Genomic DNA, 11,620 nt, shown 5'->3' on the forward strand with positions numbered 1-11,620 from the left:
ATTCTTCTCCTACTTCTTATGAGACAAAAATCGTATGCTATATAGACTAGATCATATACAATTGATATTTCGAGCTGAGTATTCGTTGCTTATCTTTTACTCGAAATCATGTGTTGGTAAAGCGTTTCGCTTTGATCAAGTTTATCTTCACCTAGTGACGAAAGTCATGAAAGTTTCAATCACTTTGGAAATTGCTCTAACGAGAAAGGTTTGTTGTTCTTTACGACTGAATATCGCCCTCTGAGAATGTTTAATGATTGGAATGAGAGTTTAGATTATATAACCATGTATACCTTGAACCGAAGTTTTCGAACTTTGTTGATCAAGAGAAATCGGTAGGATTGTGGAATTGGCTTGCCAAGTCCGCGAACCCAGTCCGCAGACTCAGTCCGCGATCTGACGGAAGTTCCCGACCGAGAATTTCTTCTGGGATTTCCAAAACTCGTTTGTGTGCTAAGTCCGGAACTCAATCCGCGAACTGGCGGAAGTTCTCGACCCGAGAATTTCTGCTGAGTTTGGAAAACTCAACCGATTAACTTAAGTCCGTGAATTTACTTGTGAACTTAAGAGGTTATGATCTAAAGATGTGCTCTGAACATGAAACATTAATTATTAAGGAATGCTTTATGCAAACCGTGGCTATAATGTTCATGTGCCGATTCTAATCAATCGAATCATCTTTGTTTCAATTGTGTCTTGTGTAGTTACATAAGATCTAATAGCAATTGAACAACTCTTAACTAGTTCATTTGAGTCAATTGAACTAGTTATGGTGAAGAAGAACATGATTAATATGAGATGCTCATATGGTTGACCTTTTGGGTTATCATGTTGAACCAACATACATGTACTCGTTTGGGCATGGTTTTCTAAAACCCAATAAACGTGTGCCCAAGTGTGTGTGACAAGCTATGTCTTTCGATCTAACGGTTGAGAGATACTGGCTTGAATCTAAATCAGGTTTTCATCTAACGGTGGATAGAGTTTGCTTTGTACCTAAGACAAAACCCTGATTTGAAAGGCTATATATATGAGACATCTAGATAGAGCAAAACTTAATCTCCACACGTCTGTGTGCTACTAGTGCTCTCGCTAGATTCGATCTCCATTAACTCTTGAGTTTCTTCTCTAAACTCGAGTAACGACTTAAAGACTTTATTGGGATTGTGAAGCCAGACAGATACTACTTTTATCGTAGTTGTGTGATCTGATCTTGCATCTTCTATCGTACGAGTACAATCAATTGATTGGCTTGAGATCGTGAGAGTTCTCCGATAGGCAAGATAAAGAAGTCACAAACATCTTCGTCTCACTGTTTGTGATTCCTCAACAATCCGCTTGTGTAGTCAGGAAGGACTGTAGAGAGGTGATTGATTAATCTAGGCTGTTCTTCAGGAATATAAGTCCGGATTATCAATTGGTTCCTATTACCTTGATTTTATATCTAAAGACGGAACAAAACCTAGGGTTTATCTGTGGGAGACAGATTTATCCTTTCGATATACTTTTCTGTGTGAGACAGATTCGTTTATTATCAAGTCTGTGATTTTGGGTTGCAGAAACTCTTAGTTGTGGGTGAGATCAGCTAAGGGAATCAAGTACGCAGTGTCCTGTTGGGATCAGAGGCGTAGGAGTACAACTGTACCTTGTATCAGTGGGAGATTGGTAGGGGTTCAACTATAGATTAGTCTGAAGTTAGTTTGCAGTAGGCTAGTGTCTGTAGCGGTTTAATACAGTGTGTATTCAATCTGGACTAGGTCTCGGGGTTTTTCTGCATTTGCGGTTTCCTCGTTAACAAAACTTCTAGTGTCTGTGTTATTTCTTTTCCGCATTATATTTTATATAATAAAAATAATATTGATTGTGCGTTCGTGATCATCAATTGGAAATCCAACCTTTGGTTGTTGATTGATATTGATTAATCCTTGGACATTGGTCTTTGGTACTGTTCAAGTTATTCCTTGTATTTGATAAAGACTCGCTATTGTTTTTAGCTTGAGTATAAATCAAATCAAGAGAGAGATATTAACTCCTTGAGATACTTTTATCTAGATTGAGTCTGACTGTCTAGTTGATTCTCTAACAAAGTATTTCGGAGTTAGTCCATACAGATTGCTAAGCGAAATATTGGGTGGTGTTGTTAGACCCCCGCTTTTTCAAAAGCAACTGATTAGCTTGTTTATGTTCGATCTTTGGTTGCTTGTCATATCTGACGACTCTCGGTTGCGTTCTTCCTAGGAGTTATTTTATTTAGGAAACTTCTTATGAGAATTTATTCTTGTGTTTTTAGAAGGATAATTAGGGTTTGGAATAGCAATTATTGTGAGTAAACATAGCTATTTCCAACGTTTTTCATCTTGCTAGATTTATTTATTAAATTCTAAAGTTTATTTGGAAGATGATTTTGTAGTATTAATCTTTATGGTTTTATATATTGCAACTTGCTATGGGATATGTGTGTTTGCCTTTGTGAACTATGATTGTCCCATATTTGCTCAAAAGTTAAGTCTATCATATGTCTTATTGATAAAAGATAGAATGAACTTTTGACCACAAAAGTTAAGCCTATTATGTCATTATGCAAATATTGATGGAAGATAGGATGAACTTTTGTTTATGAAGATTTATTCTATTACGTCTCTATGCAAATATTGATGAAAAATAGAATGAATATTTGAATATTCCGCAGTATTGGTCTTTCCATGATCTACATCTTTGTGTAAATACTGTGCGGTTCCATAAGTTCTCTTATGTTGAGCATTTCAGATTAAATTAATCATGGGTTCTCTTGTGGTTAATTTAATTGAGTATTTTGGATACAAATTCATATTTCACGTGATTTGTTAATGTCCAAATAAATCCTTCTTTTCTTGTGAAAGTAAGGTCGCTTTTGTTGTTCTTTCAGGAATGACATTTTATGGGGGAGAGTTCTTATTTCAACTTGTGATTAATTGTCAAATCTTTGTGGGGAGTGCGGCAGTGGAATATTGTAGGAGTTTTCTTGTATCTTTATAAACTCCTTGATGAATACACTAGTTTCGGCTATGTGAAATCATCGAAACAAAGTTGATATGTTCTCTTTTGGTCATGAAGTATCTCTATGGAAATTTCATTAGCATCCCACTAGTTTTCATACCTTTGCCAATTTATATTGACAAAAAGGGGGAGAATTAATGTGTAGTTCACACAACAGATACATATGGTTTATGGATCATTATGCGGGGGGGTGGGGGTGGCTTTCATGTGAGATGAAGTATTGACTAGGGGGAGTGATACATATCACCATAGTATTGTTGTCAAAGTTGTGATACAATTGTACTTTGATGCTGTGTAATAATACTATGACATTGTATAATAATGATTGAAAGAAAGTGTTTTATCATTGTTATATCTACAGATCTTCCACAACGATGATGCTGAGTTGAACACGTTCATAATCACTGGAGTACTTGGAAGTGACGAAGATTTCGAGTAATGCTGAAGAACCAAGGAAATCAAACATTTGGATTGAGAGCTACAAAGTTTATTTATTTTGTAATCCATATGTATTGATAGTTTTGTCACTAAAATTGACAAAGGGGGAGATTGTTAGAGCACTGCTCGGTCGAACTCGCAAGCGTTGCTATCTCAAGCTCGTTTGTCAAGTTTAGTTGCCAAAACTATAAGTCTTGGTTTCTAGTCAACTTATAACTAAGTATCGTATTATGATAGAAAGTGTAGTTGAGCATTAGACTTCACGACGTTCATCGATTGAAGACGAAGAAATACTAAGGGGAGCTCGTGTAACTTCATCAACAAAATATATGTGGATACTTGAACTCATCTATCACTCAAAATTCTATCTACTCTATATCATATTTGAGACAAAATTCGTATAGCTATACAGACTTCAATTATGCACATTTGGTATTTCGAGTTGAGTTTAACTCGCTTACATATTTCTCGAAATATGTGTGTAGATGGTGGATTTTCAACAAGGGCCAAAATCGTAAAATCATGATATTGTATGTTTCTGACCCGGCTTCTGGAACGCATGTGACGATTCATATTTTATGATCCGTGAACCGTTTCACGATCTCTGACTGAGCAAACATTCCTCTCAGAGCTATGATGAATATGTTTCTCGAAGGGCCTCCCAGCTAAGCGTTCGATGTTGCACAAATTTCATCATGACCTCTATGTAGAATCAAATGATTGGGCGGTTCTCTAGACATAATTGTTTGTTAGAGAGCTTAACGCCTTCAGGACGTCACGTTGCTCGTTGTTCCCTGACTACATAGAGAGACCCACCTCTACATAGAATCTTAATGATTGGGTGGTTCTTTAGACCAAGGTAGTTAATATCGCGTATCGGTCTCGATCGGTCGGGTCCGATACATCTATACAAAATATAACATCGGTTTTTATCGGTGATATATCATTAGAACTAGAATTTCAGAAATTTATAAAATCATAGTAAAAAATCATAAAAATCATGCATATATCTCAAATTTTTAAAATACAAGGTGATTTATTAGCCTGCATTGTGATAGTTTTCCCATTACGCCGGTAAATCTTTATTATTATCCTTCACTTTTATCTTTTATATTTCCCTTCCTTGCAATCAAAATATGGTTTCCATCTTACATCCTACCATATAGTCGTTGATTTTATATCATAAATATGTTATGATTTTTTACCTTCTCCAATTGACGTTGTACTTGTTTGTAAAGACTAGATTCATGTTGACAGAAAATTTATTCACTGGAACCGATATTATCGGTGTATAAGTAAAACCGATATATCGGTCTGTACCGGCCTGCACAATCGATAATATCGTTAGATCTTTGTATCGCTGATATTTCCTATATCGTATAGGTATTTTCTGATATCCGATAAAAACCTGTAATATCGGCCTGTACAACCGATATTGACTACCTTTCTCTAAACATAATTGTTTGTTAGAGAGATGAACACCTTCAGGATGTCACACTGCACGTTGTTCCCTGACTACGTAGAGAGACCGTGTATAGAATCGGCGGTTTTTTAGACATAATTGTTTGTTCGAGAGCTTAAAGCCTTTAGGACGTCACGTCGCTCATTGTTCCCTGACTACACCCCCTCGGAACGAATATGATGCTTCAACCATCTCATATCGATTATGCAAATAGATTAATTCTAGCGTGTCATTCGCCAACTGAATTCCTATAAAATAATCTATTTTATCTCATTACTCCGTTCTATGGCTGATCCCCAGCTGATTCCATGGATTAGTAATAGATAATCATTTTATCTCATTACTTTGTTCCCTGAATCCCCCGGCTGGATTCCATGGATTAGTAATAGATACTCAACTAATTTTATTACTCCGTTTCATGGATTATTCCCAACTGAATTTCATGAATTAGTAATAAATATTCAACAATCGGGCGTCTGAGCCATCACCGAGTAAGTCCCGAGAAAATGGTGAAAGTGTACTTGACAATAAGGCACGAACGAGCACCCGAACGCACGAACAATCATTCAAAATGGACAAACGAGCAACTTATGAAGGAAAATAATATTAAATAAAATAAATAAGAGGCATGGGACCGGGCCCACCGGCCGGCCGTCCATGCCGCCGTGACCTGTCACCCTCTTCCATTGTTTTATTTTATTTTAATGAATTATTTCCCTCATCTAATGGAGACTCCCTCACTTGAGCAAACTCCCTCATTTGAGCAAAACTCTTAGTTTCTCCATACTTTTATCAAATAAAAATAGGGAAGGGTGTCACGGAGCCGTGGTCGGTCCCACACCTCACAATCCCTTATTTTCTCATATTATTATTTTCCATCATCTCATGGAACTCTGTCGTTTGAGCGAAAATCCTAGTTTTTCAATATTTTCTCAAATATTGCTCAAATCATGAAAAAGCCAAAAAGTCAAATACTCGGCCGACTAGGCTTCTCACGTCAAAAATAATAATATCATTATTTTAATATTCTCAAAATATCGCATGAGCAAAGTTCTGCTTGCTCATTAGAGCAAAATTGAGAGTTTCAGTCAAGATCAAACTCTTCTGAAAATCCAAAATACTGCTCAATCGCTCACCAGAAAATACCAAAACATGCTACCTTGACCGACCAATACCGACCCTAAGGCTTGCAATAAGCCGGTCCCACACATTTTCATAATTTTGACCTAATTTGCTATCATCGCTCATATAAGGTCCAAACTCTCTCCAACCAACTTGAGACTCGCTCACATGACCGTCGGTCCCACGACCACCAAGGGACAGTCCCATGCCCTCTTGGTCTCTCTTGGTCGGTCCCTCATCTCTCCATAATTAGGTTTTACTACCTAACTCTCACACGAGCACTATTTTAATAAATGATTAAACCAGCATTTGATCATTCTTTCACCAACCAGTCAACAAAGGACTTTGGTGCACGCTCACTCGAGCACTTGGGCGCTACATGGTCGTCCATCATCCCATGTATCCGGTCACTCCTTCACTCAGTGGCCTATTTTCAATAAATCATCAATTGACGAACAATTGATCAAAATTAGGGTTTCGAACAAATGTTCTACAAATCATAATTCTGAGCAAGTTCAAACACTAATAATTTTATGTTGGTACAACAATCAACATCTGGATTAATTACACAATATTCGGTCCAGCTACCAATATTTTAATTATTATTTTATTTGGTTACGCTACCAATAATTCATCAAATGAGCAATACTTGCTCAAATTCTCGAATATTGATTCAACTATCAATATTAAGTAATTTAACGAATGAGCAATACTTGCTCAAATGCTCAAAAATTGATTCACCTATCAATATTCAGTAATTCATCGAAATTGATCAGACGCTCGAATATTGATTCAACCATCAATCTTCAACAAGTCATCATACGAGCAATATTTGCTCAGACTATCAACATCATTCATTCGAGAACTATGCATCCTAGCAGACGCTCGATCCATCAATCCTAGAGCATTCGACAATCATGCTCCACTGAACAATACTTAGACTCATTTTCAAATCAAGTCAATGACTGACTGATCAAATATACGTCTGCCTTGCAGACTCCACGTTCGTGAGACATCAATCACGTCACATGGGGGATATTCATTAGGGTTTTGGTATGACGGCCTACAACACGTGTGTTCATCCACGATGAGAAATGTGAGTAAGTCGTGCAAGCAGTTGAGGGAGTTAACAAAGTAGTGGGTGGAAAATCAACCAACCCTCGCACGTACGAGGAACTGGTGCAACCACGATTTCCCACTTTCCCACTCTTTCGCTCGAACAACCGTCACACTTACTGGAGATCAATGTGTTTATATTCCCGCAATATAAATAAGTCTCTGAATCCATGATTGAACAACATAACAAAACAAGACAACGTTCAATAGAAGAATTCTGAGCAATCACTCAAGAATTCAATCAATCAACCAGAACTTATTTTAACTCAACAGTTCACAGAAAACTAAAACACATTCACAATCCTCGATCATCATTGATTCACATACTTCTCAGCTTCCGTCCTACATATCAACCTTATTCCCTCTTTGTGATAAAATTGACTCTGGAACAACCATTGTCTTGGTTTAGGCCGGAGTCCCATAAATTGATCTCTCGAAATTAAAGCACTCCCGTGCAGTGCATCTGTTTGAGGTTAGGCAGTTTGCTCGGTTGAGGAGCCTCCGTCCGCTCAGTCGTCTCTACATTCCCTAAAAAACCAGCAAATCATTTCCCCCCATCAATGATGTGTTGGTAAGCTTTCGCTTTAACCAAGTTCATCTTATATTCTTGACGAAAGTCAAAAGATGATCATGCGAAAATCGCCTTGTAACATCTTACATGATTTGTGTGAGACAGTCATTTGATGTATACTCGGAATGTTTCGTATTGATCATTCGATCACTTGAAAATTGCTTTGAAGCTAATAGTTTGTGTGAGACAGCTATTGTCGTCTTCCGAGAATATTTCAATGATTGAAATGGATTTTAGAACAATTGGATATAAGCATAGTATGCGTACTTGCATATATGTAATCCAAGTACGGGTATGCGTACTGGTTGGTTTAGTGAAAGTCCGGGAACCTGGTACGCATACCGGTACACGTAATGGCGTGAGTTTCGGGTCCGGGAATTTCTGTTGAGTTTGGAAGGTATGCGTACCCGTTCGCATACTGGCGAACCCAAACTTAGTCCGGGTACTTAAGTATGCGTACCCATATGCATACCTGAGTAAGTTAAGTTCTAAAATCAATTTGTTCGTGAACTAATACATTTATATAATAAGGAATGCAATCTTTTGAACCGTGGCTATAATGTTCATGACTTGATTCGAGTGAATCAAAATCGATTTTGCTTCAATTGTGTCTACGAGAATATAAACAATTGAACAACTCTAGAACTAGTTTCATTTGAGTCATTTGAACTAGTTACGGTTAAGTTGAATGAGGTTTATATGAAAGTGTTCATATGGCTAACTTCGGTTAACTATTGTTGATCCAACAAGGTGTACATGTTTAGGTACGGTTACTCATATCAAAATGAAGTTACATTTCATTTGTATATAACAAGCTAAGTTCGATCTAACGGTTGAAAGATATTAGCTTGAGTCTAATCAGGTTTTCATCTGACGTTGAATATTGAATGCTTTGTTACCAAGGTAACATTGATTGCAAACCCTGATTTGAAGACTATATAAATGAGAACTCTAGCAACTGGGAAACCTAATCCCCACACCTCTTGTGTGATACTAGTTGCGACTATAGTCGATTCTCCTTTAACATTAGGTTTTTCACGAAACCCTGTAGGTTAATGACTTGAAGACTTCATTGGGATTGTGAAGCCAGACCCAACTATTTTCTATGTAGTTGTGTGTTATGATCTTTTTGTTTTCTATCATGATTGATTACTATCTTCTCTAATATTTGCTCGAGATTTAATCTCTCATAGACAAGATAAAAAGTAGTCACAAACATCTTCGCCTCATCGTTTGTGATTCTACAATATCTTGGTTCCTGTTCACCTTGATTTATCAAAAAATGGAACAAAATTCATAGATTTATCTGTGGCAGACAAATTAATCTATTCAATAGACTTTTCTGTGTGAGACGAATTGGTTTATCAAGTCTTCGACTTTCGGTCGTAGCAACTCTTAGTTGTGGGTGAGATCAGCTAAGGGAATCAAGTGCGTAAAATCCGACGTGGTTCTAGAGGCATAAGGAACGCGATTGTACCTTGATCAATGTGAGATTGGTTAGGGCTCAACTACATTCCAGTCCGAAGTTAACTTGGAGTAGGCTAGTGTCTGTAGCGGCTTAATACCGTGTGGTATTCAAATCTGGACTAGGTCCCGAGGTTTTTCTGTATTTGCGGTTTCCTCGTTAACAAAACTTCTGGTGTCTGTGTTATTTCTTTTCGCATTATATTTGTTTATATAATTGAAATATCACAGGTTGTGTGTAAGATCGATCAATTGCGAATCCAACCTTTGGTTGTTGATTAAATTTATTGACACTTGGATATTGGTTTTTGATACCGTCCAAGTTATTTCTTATATCCAATCGGGCTCGCAAATTCCTATTTGTTTGATTGCGGATTAAATTAAGAAATCGAGATATAACTCTTTGATGTACTTTTCTTAATATTGAGTCCGACTGTCTAGTGGATTCTCTTGAAAGTATATTGGAGTTGGTCCATACAGATTGCTAAGCAAAATATTGGGTGTGGTTGTTAGACCCCCGCTTTTTTTAATTGGTATCAGAGCAGGGAAACACGTTTAAGACCTTATAAGTCTGTGTTTATAGCGATCTGACTCTATGGACAGTTGTGTTATCTCTGAAAACGCAACACCAGTTCTAAATCTCTCTGATTTGGTTCAAATTCTTGAGCATCCAGAGAAATCTCTCACATCTCCCCCATTAACTGAAACTATGTTCGACTGGGAAAAATACTTAGATGAACAGTTGGATGATCTTTAAGGTGAAAGTGATTCAAAAGGGGGACAAGATCTCGATGAGGAAGTCTCACAATATATCAAGCTCTTTGACCATCTCATAAAGAAAAAGAAGGGAACAACTTGCTTGGCTGAATATATGACTCCTCTCTGTCAAGAAAACAGAAAATTGAGAAAACTCTTTAGGGGATATGATTGTGGTTACAAACTATTACAATCTATACTTAAAGATCGTGAAGAAGATGTGCGTTCAAAGAATTTTGTATGTGATAATCTTCGTCAAAATATCTTTGTGTTGAAAGAAAGACTTGCAGAAACTGAAGCAAGATGTGACTCTCAACAAAAATGTTTTAAAGACGGAGAAGTCAGTCTTCTCGCCAGAGAAAAATAATTGGAGGCTGATCTTGCTGCTGCTCATGATAAAGTCAAGTAACTGGAAGAGAATCTGAAAAGATTCAGTGCTAGCACTACAAAACTATCCACTGTGCTGGGAGTATGTAAATAACATCGTGATACACGCGGTCTGGGCTATAAAGGAATAGACGCTCCAAGTACTAGTAAGACAAAAAAAATTTGTGCTAATGACAAGTTTCTAAGTGAAAAAACTCCTTCAACAAATGATGTTTCTATGAACAAAAAACATCAACCTTCGAAAACAACTCATATGAGAACAGTCAAAAAAATTCCTTACAACTATTATTATTGCGGGGACAAAGGTCACCTTGAAAGGAGATGTCGTTTTCGACTGCGAAATGAAAAACTTCATAACATTCTCGTATGGATGTCTAAAAGAAGTGTTCAAACCCACTTCTCATTTTGCTGGAGTAAAAGGTCTTCTCATTTTGCTGGAGTAAAAAAGGAAAAAGATCTTTACTTGGATTTTTTTAAAAAGTTATAATTGAGACAAAATTTCCTATATAGGAATACACTCTCTTTCCATGTGTGCGATGACTAGTCATCTCTTAATCATCCGTTTAAGAAAAATCCAAAGATATAGGCATCCATCCAACTAACCACTGATCATTTTTTCGTCATCAAACAAGAATCTTAAATCAATAAGAATTACAGTTGAAACAACAACCATGTGGCAAAAACTTGAAACCGGATAGAACTAGAACCATGGTATCATTTAAGCATCCTGCACCTCTTGTCAGAGTACTAGAATCATGGGATCATTGAAACCGGATAGAACCTTAAAATCATAGCTAAGAAACTAGATAAGACAGACGTAATGACAAATAAGCACATTTAATGCACAATGAGGATGGTCATAGTAAGGCGAAGCAGTCGATTAAACCCAAATTGATTAGTTTTCTAACAACATTGATTTAGAGAAAAGTGATTTGGGTATTTAATATCATAAGTTATATTTGTTAGAATCGTCAAACTAAAAATGACAAATGTCAGTTTCTTAATGGTCCCCCATACCCCCATCAAAATTTGCCCCCATCAAATTTTTCTCCCGGGTATGCGTACCAAAAAGTTCCTGCCGAACTATACCTACGCCAGTACGTGTACTGGGTACATGTACTGCAACTATGGACTTATAACAGTTCTTCCAGTATGTGAACTGGTATGCATACTGTCCTATATCTAGATTATCACTAGTTCTATATCTCTCGAATAATCAATTCGAAACATTCCGAATAACATCAATGACACATATCATTATTCCATGC

The sequence above is a fragment of the Papaver somniferum genome, chromosome 5 (genome assembly GCF_003573695.1).
Source record: "Papaver somniferum cultivar HN1 chromosome 5, ASM357369v1, whole genome shotgun sequence".
NCBI lineage: Eukaryota > Viridiplantae > Streptophyta > Magnoliopsida > Ranunculales > Papaveraceae > Papaver > Papaver somniferum.